We start from the raw sequence: 16,292 nt of genomic DNA on the forward strand, positions 1-16,292 counted from the left end.
TTCATGTTTCCCTGTTCACATTCTTTTATTGAAAAACACAAAAAAATTGTTACCATGTCTTAATTTGAAATAACTACCATCTGAAGGAAAATCAGTATCAATTTTCATGAAAACAAAAAATGCTCTGGCAGTTTTTCCCCTGCAATAACAAAATATTAATTCCTTCTCATTTTTAAAGTTTATAGGCCGTCTTCACAGTGATCTTATTAACCTCAGGTGCCCTGCAATTTAGTAGACTCTTCTCTGATGGATGTACTACACTTTAAGAAGATTCTTGCTCACTTTCTCCAGAACTATTTTGAAAAACATATTTAAACATATTTTAACTGAGTTACAGTTAAAGAGTCAGCCACAATAAAGAAAAAACAAATTAGAAAATTCATAAATAGTTAAAATCATAATTTGTATGTATATTTCAACACAATTAAAAAAACAATTAAAAGAAAAAAAAATGACCCCACTAGGGGCCTAGCTAGCTCCAGGGAAAATTCTGGAAGCAATTTCTGCTAATGACAAAAGCTGAGGGAAAGAATGTAAGTTCTCTGCTAAACTTTAATCAATACGTTTTAAAGAAGCTACCTTTGGCTGCATATTGGAATAAGTTTCTAGGTATAGAGCATACTCTTGTTTCCTACCACTAACTTTGGTCATGGACAAGTAGGTAATAAATTATGAAGTTTTACATCTAATTTGTCTTGCTGTGCTACTCACTGGCATATTGTGTGGAAAATTTGAAAGTGGTAGAAACCCATTCTTTTTAATATGAAATTATGACAGATACACAGCAATTTGCTGCTTCTATTGCCCTTTCTGACCTTAGAATCATCCAGGAGGGTTAAGCCTAGCCAGAAGAGAGTAGTACAGATAGGACAGAGTGTATACATGTACATACAAATAGATATATCCCCAATATTCACATATTGACAATTATTCACATTAATAAAGAACACCTTATGTAACTGGGTTATAAGTATGTAATTCTAAAACTATGATTAAAAAGTATCAACTTTTGTGTTCATTGATACTTCTATCATAAAGTTTATTAATCTACTTGATGTATGACAACATCCTCAAATATTGGTTGAGATGGAATAAGTGATAAATTGTTCTCATACTTGTTTCCTCCAAAGAATGATTTTTTAATATTTTAAAATGTATCAACTTACTGCCTAAAGAGGTGAGTTACATAAAACATTAGCTAAAAAAGTGAAAGTGTGAACACAGCCATAACATAGTGATCACCTGTCATAGATATAAACCAATTTATCTTAGGATTTATAACCTATTTTTTGAAAGATTTAAGGAAATTCCCAAAATTATTTTATAACAATATCTAAAGTAAAATTACACAAAGCAAAAATCAATTAAAAGTTGCAAAGTAAGATAGGTTGTTGAATATCTGGGCTGTATTACACAAATTAAAATTGAGTTTAGCTCTGAATTTGGGGGGTTTAAGGCAAAAAAGGGAAATAGGGATACTCTGGGAGGCAAATGGTACAATAGAAAGAATACAGGATTTATAGACAAAATATCTTAGTTCCAGTTTTGTTTCACTGCTTCCTCATTGCCACACAACTTTCTTCTAATTGAGATACAGTTGATTTACAGTATTATATAAGTTTCAGTTGTACAACATAGTGATTCACAATTTTTAAAGATTATACTCTATTTACAGTTTTTATAAAATATTGACTAGGACTTCCTTGGTGGTGCAGTGATTAAGAATCTGCCTGCCAATGCAGGGGACATGGGTTCGATCCCTGGTCTGGGAAGATCCCACATGCTGCAGAGCAACTAAGCCTGTGCACCACAACTACTGAGCCTGCACTCTGGAGCCCATGAGCCACAACTACTGAGCCCATGTGCCACAACTACTGAAGCCCGAGCATCTAGAGCCCTTGCTCTGCAACAAGAGAAGCCACTGCAATGAGAAGCCTGCTCACTACAACAAAGAGTAGCCCCTACTTGCCGCAACTAGAGAAAGCCTGCACACAGCCACAAAGACTCAGCATAGCCAATAAGTAAAATAAATAAAAATAAATTAAAAAAAAAAAAAAAAGAATCCACCTGCCAGTGCAGGGGACACAGGTTCAATCCCTGTTCCCGGAAGATCCCACATGCTGCAGAGCAACTAAGCCCATGAGCCACAACTACTGAGCCTGTGTGCTGCAACTACTGAAGCCCATATGCCTAGAGCCCATGCTCTGTAAGGAGAAGCCACCACAATGAGAAGAGCCTGCGTACCGCAACGAAGAGCAGCCCCCACTCACTGCAACTAGAGAAAGCCCATGCGCAGCAATGAAGACCCAATGTAACCAAATAAAATAAAATAAAACATTGGCTATATTCCCTGTGTTGTACAATATATCCTCATAGCTGATTTTATACATAATAGTTTGTACCGCTATCTTGCCCCTCCCCTGTTCCCTTTCCCCACTGGTAACCACTGGTTTGTTCTCTATATCTGTGAATCTAATTCTTTTTTGTTATATTCACTAATTTGTTGTATTTTTTAGATTCCACACATAAGTAATATCGTACAGTGTTTGTCTTTCTCTGTCTGACTTATTTCACTTGGCATCATACCCTCCAAGTCCATCCACGTTGCTGCAAATGGCAAAATTTTCATTCCTTTTTTTATGGCTGAGTAGTATTCCATTGTACATATATGCAACATCATTTCTACCCATTCGTCTGTTGATGGACACTTAAGGTTGCTTCCATTTCTTGGCTATTGTAAATAATACTGCTGTGAACACTGGAGTACACGTATCCTTTTGAATTTGTGTTTTTGTTTTCTTCAGATATATATACCCAAGAGTGGAATTGCTGCATCATATGGTAGTTCTATTTTTAGTTTTTTGAGCATCCTTCATACTATTTTCCACAGTGGCTGTACCAATTTGAATTTCCACCAACAGTGTACAAGAGTCCCCTTTTCTCTACATACTCACCAATATTTCTTATTTGTGGTCTTTTTGATGATAGCCATTCTGAAAGATGAGAGGTACTATCTCATTGTGGCTTTGACTTTCATTTCTGTGATGAGAAGTGATGTTGAGCATCTTTTCAGGTGCCTGTTGGCCATCTGTGTGTCTTCTTTGGAAAAATGTCTATTCAGGTCTTCTGCCCATTTTTTATGGGTTGTTTTGATACTGAGTTGTATGAGCTGTATATATATTTTGGATATTAACCCCTTATCAGTCATATCATTTGCAAATATTTTCTCCCATTCCATAGGTTGTCTTCTCATTTTGTCAATGATTTCTTTTGCTATGCAAAAGTTTTTAAGTTTAATTAGGTCCTATTTGTTTATTTTTGCCTTTGTTTCTTTGCCTTAGGAGACAGATCCAAAAAAAATATTGCTACAATTTATGTCAAAGAGCATTCTGCCTACGTTTTCTTCAAGGAGTTTTATGGATTCCATTCTTACATTTAGGTCTTTAATCCATTTTGAGTTTATTTTTGTGTATGTTGTGAGAAAAAATGTTCTAATTTCATTCTTTTACATGTAGCTTTCCCAACACCACTTATTGAAGAGACTGTCTTTTCTCCGCTGTATTTTCTTGCCTCTTTTGTTGTAGATTAATTGACTGTAGTGTGTGGGTTTATCTGAGCTCTCTATTCTGTTCCACTGATCTGTCTGTTTCTATGCTGGTACCATACTGTTTTCTGTTTTTTGTTTTTCATTTTTTAATTGAGTATAGTTGATGTACAATACTACATAAGTTACAGGTGTACAATACAGTTATTCTCAATTTTTAAAGGTTATGTATATTCCATGATTCTATTATCATCAGCAACCATAATGAGTGCTAATGGGAGCACAGGTAATCTGTTAGTAAATAAATAGCAAAAGTGATGAATTTTGCTTACTGTGAGTACCATTACTGTTTTGATTACTGTAGCTTTGTAATGTAGCCTGAAGTCAGGGAGAGTGATACCTCCAACTATGTTCTTTCTCAAGATTGTTTTAGATATTTGGAGTCTTTGTTTCCATACAAACCTTTAAATTATTTGTTCTAGTTCTGTGAAAAATGCCACTGGTAATTTGATAGGGATGGCACTGAACTGTAGATTGCCTTGGGTAGTAAGTATGGTCATTTTAACAATATTAATTCGTCCAATCCATGAAACAGGCATATCTTTTTCTTATTAAGGTACAGTTGATGTATGTTTCAGGTGTACATGATAGTTGTTCACAATTTTTAATGGTTATACTTCATTTACAGTTATTATAAAATATTGGCTATATTCCCTATGTTGTACAATATATTCTTGTAGCTTATTTATTTTATATACATATAATAGTTTTTATCTCTTAATCCCTTACCCCTATCTTGCCCCACCCCTCTTCCCTCTCCCCACTGACAACTGCTAGTTTGTTCTCTATAGCTATGAGTCTGGAGAATGGTGTATCTTTCTATCTGTATTATTTCAATTTCTTTCATCAGTGTCTTCTAGTTTTCCAAATACAGGACTTTTACCTCCTTAGGTAAGTTTATTCCTAGGTATTTTTATTTTTACTATAAGTGGGACTGTTTCCTTAATTTCTCTTTCTGATATTTTGTTGTTAGTGTACAGAAATGCAACAGATTTTTGTATATTTTATACCCTGCAACTTTACCAAATTTATTGATGAGCTCTAATTTAGTAATTTAGAGCTCATCAAAATTTAGTAATTTTTTGGTAGCATCTTTAGGATTTTCTGTGTATAGTATCATGTCATCTGCAAATAGTGAGTTTTACTTCTTCCTTTCCAATTAGGATTCCTTTTCTTTTTCTTGTCTGATTGCTATGGCTAGGACTTCTAATACTGTGCTGATTAAAACTGGCAAGTGTGGGGGTCCTTGCCTTATTCCTGATCTTAGAGAAAATGCTTCCAGCTTTTCACTGTTGAGTAAGATGTTAGCTGTGGGCTAATCATATACAGCATTTATTATGTTGAGATATATTCCCTCTATACCCACTTTTATCATAAATGGATGTTGAATTTTGTCAAAAGATTTTTCTGCATCTATTGAGATGATCATATGGTTTTTATCCTTCAGTTTGTTAATGTGATATATCACGTTGATTGATTTGTGGATAATGAACCATCTTTGCATTCCTGGAATAAATCCTGCTTCATCATGGTGTATGATCCTTTCAATGTATTGTTGAATTTGGTTTGCTAATATTTTGTTGAGGATTTCTGCATATAGCTTCATCAGTGATACTGGCTTATAGTTGCCTCCTTTTGTGTAGTATCTTTGTCTGGTTTTAGTATCAGGGTGATGCTGGCCTCATAGAATGAGTTCAGAAGCACTCCTTCCTCTGCAATTTTTCAAAGTACTTTAGAAGAACAGGTGTTAACTCTTAATGTGTGGTAGAATTCACCTGTGAAGATATCTGGTCCTGGTCATTTTTTTGTTGGTATTATTATTATTATATTATTGGGTTGGCCAAAAAATTCATTCAGGTTTTTCTGTAAGATCATGGGAAAAAAACAAAAAAACCCAAATGAACTTTTTGGCCAACCCAATATTACTGATTTAATTTCATTATTGATAATTGGTCCATTCATATTATCTGTTTCTTACTGGTTCAGTCTTGGGAGATTGTACCTTACTAGGAATTTGTCCATTTCTTCTAGGTTGTCCATTTTATTAGCAAATAATTGTTCGTACTAATCTCTTATGATCCTTTGTATTTCTCTGGTGTTGGTTGTAACTTTTCTTTGTTCATTTCTGGTTTTATCGATTTGGGCCCTCTCCCTTTTTTTCTTGATGAGCCTAGCTAAAATAAAGGTTTATCAATTCTGTTTATCTTTTTACAAACCATCTCATAGCTTCATTAATTTTTTCTATTGTTTTCTAGTCTCTATTTCATGTATTTCTGCTTTGATCTTTATGATTTCTTCTACTAACTTTGGGTTTTGTTTGTTTTTCTAGTTACTTTAGGTATAAGGCTAGGTTGTTTATTTGAGATTTTCCTTGTTTCCTGCAGTAAGCTTGTATCACTATAAATTTCCCTCTTAGAACTATTCTTGTTGAGTCCCATAGATTTTGGATTGTTGTGTTTTCATTTTCATTTGTCTCCAGGTATTTTTTTTTCTTTACTCTTTGATTTCTTCAGTGATTCATTGGTCATTTAGTCGCATATTGCTAGCCTCCACATGTTTGTGTATTTTGCATTTTTTCCTTGTAGTTGATTTCTAGTCTTACAGTGTTTTGGTCAGAAAATTCGCTTAATGTGATTTCAACTTTCTTAAATTCACCAAGGCTTGTTGTGCCCTAGCCTGTGATCCATCCTGAAGAATGTTCCATGTGCACTTGAAAAGAATGTATATTCTGCTGCTTTTGGGTGGAAAGCACCTGTGCTCCCTCTCTCTCTCTAAGTCCATCTGGTCTAATGTATCATTTAAGGTCACTGATTCCTTATTGATTTTCTGTTTGGATGATCTATTGATGTAGATGGGGTGTTAAAGCTGCCTACTATTATTGTGTTACTCTCCATTTCCCCCTGTATGTCTGTTAATATTTGCTTTATGTATTTAGGTGCTCCTATGTTGGGTGCATATTTATTTACAATTATTATATCTTCCTGGATTGATCCCTTGATTATCATCTAATGTCCTTTGTCTCTGTAACAGTCTTTGTCTTAATGTCTATTTTGTCTGATATATGTATTTCTATCCTAACTCTCTTTAGATTGCCATTTGCATAGGATAACCTTTTCCAATCCCCCTCACTTTCAGTCTGTGTGTGTCTTTAGACCTGAAGTGATTCTCTGGTAGGCAGCATATATATGGGTCTTGTTTGTATCCATTCAGCAACTTTGTCTTTTGATTGAAGCAATAGTCTATTTATAATTAAAGTAATTATATGTACATTCTTATTGACACTTTGTTAATTGGTTTTGGGTTGTTTTTGTCTTTTTGTTTCTTCATTTTTGGTCTATTTTCTGGTGATTTGATGACTATCTTTAGTGTTATGCTTGGATTCCTTTCTCTTTTTGCTCATTGTATTTATTACAGATTTTTGGTTTGTGGTTACCAGGAGGTTTATATATAGCAATCTCTTTACATATACATGTGTATTTTAAGTTGCTGATCTCTTAATTCCAAACACAGTTTAACAACCTTGCATTTGTACTCTCCTCCTCTCACAATTACTTTAGTGACATCATATTTTACACCGAATTGTTTTGTATATCCCTTAACTGCTTATTGTGGATATAGATGATTTCACATTTTTGTCTTTTAACCTTCCTACTACCTTATACATGGTTGATTTTCTACTTTACTGTATGTTTGCCTTTACTGAGGAGCTTTTTTCCTTTTTGTAATTTTCATGTTTCTTTGGCCTTTCCTTTTTCACTTAGAGAAGTCCCTTTAACGTGTTTTGTAAAGCTGGTTTGGTGGTGCTGAACTCTTTTAGCTTTTGTGTGTTTGTAAAATTTTTGATCTCACCATCAAATCTGAATGAGAGCCCTGCCAGACAGAGTATTCTTGGTTGTAGGCTTTTCCTTTTCATCACTTTAAATATACCATACCACTCCATTCTGGTCTGAAGAATTTCTGCTGAAAAGTCAGCTGACAGCTTTATGGGAGTTCCCTTGTGTGTAACTTGTTGCTTTTCCTTTGCTGTTTTTAATATTCTCTCTTTATCTTTAATTTTTGCCATTTAATTACAATGTGTCTTGGTGTATTCCTCTTTGTTGATCCTATTTGGGACTCTGTGCTTCCAGGAATGGGATATCTGTTTCCTTTCCCAGATTAGGGAAGTTTTCAGCTATTATGTCTTCAAATATGTTCTCTGCCCCTTTCTCTCTTCTCCTTCTGGGATCCCTATAATTCAAATGTTAGTATGCTTGATGTTGCCCAGAGGTCTCTTAAACTGTCCTTGTTTCTTTGCATTCTTCTTTTTTTTTTTCTGTGCAGCATCATCAGTTTCCACTATTCTGTCTTCCAGCTGACTGAACCATTCCTCTGTATCATTTAATCTACCATTGATTCCTTCTCGTGTATTTTTCATTTCATTATTGTATTCTTCATCTCTGTTTGGTTGTTCTTTATGTTTTCCAACTCTAATTAACTTCTCACTCTGTGTGTCCATTTTTCTCCCAAATTAATTGATCATCTTTACAATCACTACACTGAACTCTCTCCCTCAGGGAGATTGCCTATCACCACTTAGTTCTTCTTTTGGGGTTTTATCTTGTTTCTTTATTTGTAACATGTTCCTCTGTCGCCCCATTTTGCCTATGTATCTGGTAAGCTGATTACATTTCCTGTCCTTGAAGAAGTGGCCTCTTGTAGGAGACGTCCTATGCATCTCAGCAGTGTACTTGCCTCTCATCACCAGACCTATATGCTGTAGGGGTGTCCCCTACACAAGCTGTGTGGGTCCTCCTATTGTAGTGGGCTCACTAATGTGGGTGGTCTGGTAGGCTTGGTTGGTCCCTGGTCCAGTTGGCTGCCAAGCCCTGACTTGTGTGGAGGCTGCCAACTGTTGACTGGCAGGGCTCTATCACAAGGCAGCTGGCTATGAAACTCTAGGGGGCCCCAGGGCTACTACTAGCTCACTGGAGGGTGGCATCTGGGTCCAGAAAATCCTGGGCTAATGAAAGCCCACTAGTGGGCTGAGCCAAATCCTGGAGTCTGGCTGCAGGACCCAGGGGTCCCAGAGCTGGTGTCAGACTGCTGGTGGGTAGAGCCTGTTCCTGACTCAGCTGGCTGCAGTGTCCGGGGTGTCTAGAAACTTGTGTTGGCCTGCTGGTGGGTGGAGCCATGGGCTGGTACTGCCCTGCTGGTGGGCAGGCTGGTTCCACAGGCTGCGTGGCTGTCATTGCCCTAGGGCTGGTGTTCACATGCTGGTGGATAAAACTGGTTCCAAGGATCTCTGGTTGCAGGGCCCTGAGGGGTCCCAGGTCTAGTGCCTGCGTGATGGTGTATGGGGCTCAGTCCTGGGCCTTCGGGTGGGCAGGGCCATGTCCAGGAGTAGCTGTGGGCTCAGGGGGTCTCAAGCCAGCCTGTCTGCTAGTGGGTGGGGCTGTATCCCTGCCCAGTTAGTTGCTTGGCCTGAAGTGTCACAGTAGTTACTGGTGCCTACAGGCTGCTGGGCAGAGGCCAGGCTGGGTCCTGAGGCTGATAAGCTAAAGAGAGGATTCCAAAATGGCGCTTGCCAGCACCAGTGTCCATGTGGTAGAATAAGCTCCCCAAAATGGCTGCCACCAGTTTCTTTTTCCCCAGCGTGAACGCCAGTTGCCTCTTGCCTCTCTGGAAGACTCTCTAAGATCATCAGGTTGGTCTGATCCAGGCTCCTTTCAAATTACTGCTTCTGCCCTGAGTCCCAAAGTATGTGAGATTTTATGTGTGCCCTTTAAAAGTAGAGTCTCTATCTCCCTTTGGGTCTCCTGAAAGTAAGCCCTGCTGGCCTTCAAAGCTAAACCTTATGAGGCTTGTCTTCTGGGCACAGGCTTCTTGGGCTAGGGAGCCCCGATATAGGGTTCAGACCTCTCACTCCTTTGGGAAAAATGTCTGCAGTTGTAATTATTCTCCTGTTTGTGGGTTTCCCATCCGGGGGTATGGAACATGGCTATACTCCGACTCCATCCCTCCTGCCCATCTCACAGTGTTTCCTTCTTTATAACTTTAGTTGTAGAAGATCTTTTCTGATAGGTTCTGGTGTTTTTCAGCAGTAATTATTTTGTAAACAGTTGTAATTTTGGTGTGCCCTTGAGAGGAGGTGAGCCCAGCATCTTTCTCTTCTGCCATCTTGGCTGATCTCCCACGCCACACACACTTCTTTATACATAGTTCCTAATTTGTAAAATGGAAATAGTTATAATATCACAGGATATTATATTATATATATTATATCACTGCTCATTATTATTGTTCTTATTGACAATTTTTTAGGTATGCAAATAGTAAATTCTTCTGGATAGAAACATTTTTCTAGCACTGGATTTCATACTCAAAAACTGTGTTAGAAAACTGAAAAACAAACTAAACATGTCTTCAAGTAGGGTTTTAAAAATGACAAAAATCCTATTTACATGATGTTTTTATTATAAATCTTCTACAAATGCTGAAGGAATGACTGAATAATAATTCAGTGAAGGAAGTTCTGTGGAAAGGTGAGATGACATGTTCTAAGTACATTCCTCTCTGACTGTTTACTTAATACAGAGGTAGTTGGAAAGTTAGCTTATCTACAAACCTGTCTCTCATAAATACCAGACACCTCAAGCCAGCCTTTGGCAAGTGCTAGATTGTAGTCAGTGAGATTTCATTTTCTAGAAAGAACATCAAGCACCAAAACTCTGTAATATTGATTAAGAAGAAATCGCTATATGACACCAAGTATGCAAAAAGCAGAGTTATATTCAACAGTGAAACCTGAGTAACTTGACAACTTTATCAGGAAGGAATCTCCTATTATGCAGAGGTGAACTACGGCATCCCTTAAATGACAGGAATAGGCAATCATAGGAGTTAGTCATAAAGCAGCCGGGAAATAAGAACTTAATTCTAATCCCAACTCTGCCAGTGAGTGACTTTGGACAAAACACGTATCCCAAATGAGCCTCAGTTTCCTTAACTGTAAAATGAAAGAATTTCAGATTAGTAAACTTTAAGGTTTCTTCTGTCTCTAAAATAGCATACTTCTGGGATTTAATTACTGTTAAGCCAAATCAGAAACTTTATGAAAGACCAATAGTAACACAGGGGAAACCTAATGAGATGATCACTTAGCATATTTTAAAAAAGGTATTTGTGTTAATTAAATGAGAAACGTCAAAATCTAGTTTGTAGCAAAGCAAACTTTAGCTTGTCTGTAAAATATGCTTACAAAAGTCTGTGCTCATTTCAAAGAAAGTGACCTGGTATCACCCAACATTAGGTAACAGCAATAGGGTGTGGCTCAGAATATGCACTTAACTACATGTAGAAATCAAATGAGGGACTGGGGAAAACCCTTTTTGTTGAAATAAATTATTACAAGAATTAACATGTAGCATTCAGTCAAGGGCAAGCAGGATTTCAGCACAAAATAAAATGAAGATCAGCCTCCATTGAAACCATGACTTCCTGTTACCAAACAAAATCACTTCCTCCCAAACTAGGAAAGAAACAAAGCAAAACTACCAATTCTAGAGTGTTTATCCAGAAGCCTAAAATTTCATAAGCTTTGGTACAATTATTCTATTTCTACAGCTCTATACCAAGGAAGTAATCCTAAATACAGAAAAAACTTCACGCCTAAGAATGTCCATCATAGGGTTATTTATAAAAAAGAGGAAATTGGGAACAATATAAATTTAACCAAAAAAAGGAATGGCTAAGCTCTAGTAATTAATGTCATAAAATGTCATAAAACTTAGCCACTGAAAACAAAGACTTTGTGGGGGCACTGAGAAGTGTTTAAAGTGAGGCCAAAAAACCCAAAAACCAAATACCATAAGTCTCCTACATACAAACCTTCAAGCTTTCAAAGATGTGAACATGTATTCGCATGTCCAATCACGTAAATTCACGTGTCTGGCGTACACTGTCACGTGTGTCCAAGTGGTTGTACTTTTGTGTACTTTACTGTACAGTACTGTATAGAGTATAGTAGTACCGTATCTTTATTTCAAGCCCAGGATGTCCAGATGCAAGCGTAAAAGCAGCAGTGATGTAACTGGTACTAAGAAGCACCAAGCAATATGAATGGAACTTGCTGTGCAACACGAGGAGCTTACTAATGAAGACTGATGGAATTGGAGGCCCAGAGAAAGGACGAAGAGAGACAAGAGGAAGAAGAAGTAACTGAAGAACCAAAGAGATCCACAATGCAGGAAACAGCAAGGGGATTTTCTTTATTTGAGGAGGCACTGTTAGTTTTTGAGGCACAGGACCCAAACATAGAATGGTACATGAAGGTTGCAGCAGCCATCCAGAATGCAATCGGTGCTACTGTGTCGTCTGTGACAGGAAAAAAATAGCTACTACCCAGACATCACTGGGATCGTTTTTTCAAGAGGGAAGATAGAATTGAATCCAGCAAGGGACCAGAACCTGTCAGGCGTGGGTGAAATTGCAGCTTGCCCTCCGTCTCCTATTGCTGACCATCCTTCAGCTCTACCATCTCCCACCTTCTCTCCCTCCTCCGGTCAGTAACTCTTCTTGCATGTTCACTCGATGCCAGCCCCTGTATGCCAGCTGCTGTACTGTACTACTGTACTTTTCAAGGTACTGTACTGTAAAATTAAAAATGTTTATTTTTTGTGTTCATTTTTTATGTACTATTTGTGTGAAAAGTATTACAAACCTATTACGGTACAGTACTATATAGCTGATTGTGTTAGTTGGGTACCTAGGCTAACTTTGTTGGACTTACAAACAAATTGGGCTGACACATGAGCTCTCAGAATGGAACTCGTTCATATGTAGGGGACTTACTGTATACACAGAACTACACACACAATATGCTTTCAGCTGTGTTTAAGAAAAGAAGTGAAACATATATGTGGAAAAAAGTGACAGGAAGCAAATACACATTAAACCATAGTTTTATATGACTGGTGGGACTGTGGGTAAATTTTAGTACATTTCTGTGTTTCAAATTTTATTTAATGAATTATGTAATTAAGTATACAAGATACATTATTGCATTACTCATTAAAGTACTACTCTAAGGTAAATAGGGTACAAGTCAAGGTTATTTAGCATGGAACTCACAGTCATAGAAACCTTGCAAATGTATAGAAGTCAATCTTTTAAAAATAAAACGGATTTTTAAAGGAAATCCTTCAAAGGGAAAAAAAATGTTTTAAGTCATGGGAGATCATTGAGAAATTAATTCTATGATTTTTACTTTTTAAAATGTAAGTCCTAATGTAAGATAGGCTTTAAGGCCTGGATAAAAAGCACCACAGAACATCAAGAATATGGCTGAGGGCTTCCCTGGTAGCGCAGAGGTTAAGAATCCTCCTGCCAATGCAGGGGACATGGGTTCGAGCCCTGGTCCAGGACGATCCCACATGCCTCAGAGCAACTAAGCCCGTGAGCCACAACTACTGAGCCCATGTGCCACAACTACTGAAGCCCGAGCACCTAAAGCCCGTGCTCTGCAACAAGAGAAGCCACCGCAATGAGAAGCCCGTGCACCACAATGAAGAATAGCCCCCGCTCACCACAACTAAAGAAAGCCCGCACACAACAACAAAGACCCAACGCAGCCAAAATAAATAAAATTAAATAAAACAAAAATTAAAAAAAAAAGAAAAGAATATAGCTGAACCAGATGATGCTTCTTGGGTATGCAAAGTCTGGCCTTACAGCAACAATTATAACCAGATATTAGGAAAATAAAATAATTTACCTAGGATCTCTGCCAGTTAGTGTATAACACCAAAAGCTAAATCCAGGTTTCTTGACCATTCTAGTGGTATAGAAAATAGACTTTGTATGGTAGCTACACCAAGAGATGGAGCTTAAAATTTTTTAAAATGTCAGTGCTTACAATGTTTTTTTGTTTTTAATTTAAAAGCTACCTAAAACCCCTGAACTTGCCAGCATACACACAAGCCCCAGGCAATAATATTAAATTACTCATTCTTGTTACTTGTTTTTCCAGGTTGGGGTGTGTGTATGTGTGTGTGTGTGTAAATCAGGATCCTTACTTGCCAGCCCCACACCTGTTTTCTTTAAGATATGACTGCTTAAAAGAGTATAATGCAATGACTTTCTGAAAGGCTGCTCTTAGTAAAAAGAACTTTCAAGACATAGCTTAAGGAGTAAAATTTTAAATAATTTTTAATAAAAGAAATGTCTCCAATTATGACGTTAGTTTAAATATTAACTATCATGCCTACTCTCTTTACCTTTCCCCTTTACCATTTCAACTCTAATTAGGTTATCTCCAAATTTTCAAAAATGTCCCCATGTATTGTTTTTTCAAATAAAATTACTCACATTTAGTCTTACATTTAAACATCTTTCAATTTCTGAGTCCTATCATAAAATCCTTTGTTTTTCTATACTTGATAGGGTTGATGGGGAAACAAGAAAGAAAGTAAAAATAAGAAATGGGAAATGGATGAGGTTCTTGCTAGTATCTCTTTGTAGCTTCACACAATTTTATAAAGAGCTTATAAACACATGATCTTTTCTATGAACCATCATCCCAAGAGCCACTATTAAATACTCAGTAAAACATCAAAATTAAGAAATATATGCTACATGGGACCTTTTAGAACAGACAGTATTGTAAAATCAAATAGGTGTAATCAAAATGAAGACCCACAGTTTGCAACATTTCAGATGCTTCCAAATTTCAACTGACATCTTGTCCTTCCTTCTTTATCATTTTATGCTTCATATATTATTTCTCTTCACTGATTTTTATAAACACTATATCAAAATTTTAAGAGTAAGATAAATACACAGTTCTCTTGTTTACATATATACAATTTGTTTTACTTTTTATTTCACTGCTTTTAAATATTTAAATTAAGAATATTTTAACAAGAATATTAAAGGTAAATATTAAATCAATTTTTTTTACTCTGCTTAAACGTGATTGTAACCGTTTTTTATTTGTTTACTTTCAGGAAATCGGAGATGGTGGTTCTCTCAAAATGGTTCACTTCGGTTTGGTATAAATAATAAGAAACTTGTTTTTTATTTTAAAAAACCACGAATTTTTCACATCTAAAATTTTTCATGGACTTATATAGATTAAAATCTCCCTATATGAATTAAAAAGACAAGAGATAATATGAATTAGTTAAAACATTTAAATTCAGAGTATTTTCAAAGTGAAGATTTATTAGTTTCAAAAACATGCAGCATAACAGCAAAGTCATCCTAAGTAAAAGTCTTTAACTTACTTATTTTCAATAATGTAAAATTTTTGAAGTTTCTTAAAGTGTACATTATTAGGTTCTTCAAAAGTAGGATATTTAAACTTGGTTCTCCCAAGTACTTTAAACATCTCCTCTTGTAATATTGTTTATATTGTTAATTTGCATCATGAATAAAGTATTTATTAAGCAAAAAGTTCAGCTCAGGCCCACTGTTGGATGCCAGCTTTCCATGAGTCTCTTGAATTACTGATAATGAGGCACTGACTGCCCCTTGGAACACAGATACTATCTCCTGTTGGAGCAACATGCTTACTGCCTGTTATAAAAGGTTGAATTCCCTAAGCTCGGAGTTCCTATCCTCTACACAGCCCAGTGAGTGCGCAAGTGTTACCTGGTCCTCTTCACATCATCCTATGGGAATGGGACTCAGGAAATCAATGCCCACCCCATAAAAAAATGTTGAGACTCTAGCAACTATTGCTGTAAGTAATAAACTCTCTTTTGTCTCTGACCCAGGAGTGTCATGTCTTCCACCAGCATGTACTTTGATAACTTGTTGGCTTGCAAGTAGGGTAAAAAATCTCAGACCCTTCCCAGTTCTTGATTCCCATTCATTAGCAGATAGCACATGTTTTACAACCGTAAATGTCTGTAACAATCAACATCTTTTTCAAATACTGTACATGAGATACATTATATAGTTAAATCTTATAATTAAAAGTTAATTAATTAGATTGAAGGCTTTTATACTTCAGATTTTTCTCCCTACTTCCTATTCATCTGTACCACTACCAGAGGGTATGATAAAGAAAGGAGGTGAAACCCAAATTAGATTTTTCAATGTGCTCTGGAAAACTTTTAGTAGTATGTAGTACCCGAACCATACTAGAAAGAGATGCAAAGTTACCACCAAATCTTCCTTTTAGTATTCTTATCTTTATCACAATAATCAAAAGTTAACTAATTTTTTAAAGAAAACATTATATTGAGAAAAATATGGCCTTGTCAAGATTAGAACAGTTTCTCCAGATTTTCTAATAAATGGTCATTAACCAGAAATACAAAACATTTTCTGATCTACCATATCCTTTTGTTCATTTGACCACTGTCTTCTACAAGGTGAGAGACTGGTAGAAAAGTTCAGTACTGTTTCTATGTCCTTTGTAAGTAGACCACAGTTTATGCTAAAAAGTAAAAATTTAAATGAGATATTAAAATAAAATATGGATATAAATAAAACTATTTTGTTCTATATATTGACGATGATGATGGTGACAGGTTTCACCTAGGTGAAAATTAAACAAAATGTAGTTCTTAGATAAATTGCCCATTTTCCCCACTTCACATGCCTCTGGAAAAATTAAATATGCAGAAAACCAAGTTTAGACAGTAGTAAGGATATATTATACATGACATCTTCAAGAATGTCCATGATTTATAAATGTGCTTCC

The 16,292-nt window shown here is 36.3% G+C and overlaps 1 long non-coding RNA gene across 1 annotated transcript in view; it reads left to right on the forward strand.

Annotated features, from left to right (window-relative positions):
• The window catches only part of LOC130857006 (uncharacterized), a 37,854-nt gene extending 23,103 nt beyond the window's left edge, over positions 1 to 14,751 (forward strand). Inside the window, exon 4 of the long non-coding RNA XR_009054734.1 lies at positions 14,587 to 14,751. This is a non-coding gene — a long non-coding RNA (uncharacterized LOC130857006). The remainder of the gene's footprint in view (positions 1 to 14,586) is intronic.
• The last annotated feature ends 1,541 nt before the right edge of the window (positions 14,752 to 16,292 follow it).

The sequence above is a fragment of the Hippopotamus amphibius genome, chromosome 7, assembly GCF_030028045.1.
Source record: "Hippopotamus amphibius kiboko isolate mHipAmp2 chromosome 7, mHipAmp2.hap2, whole genome shotgun sequence".
NCBI classification, from domain to species: domain Eukaryota; kingdom Metazoa; phylum Chordata; class Mammalia; order Artiodactyla; family Hippopotamidae; genus Hippopotamus; species Hippopotamus amphibius.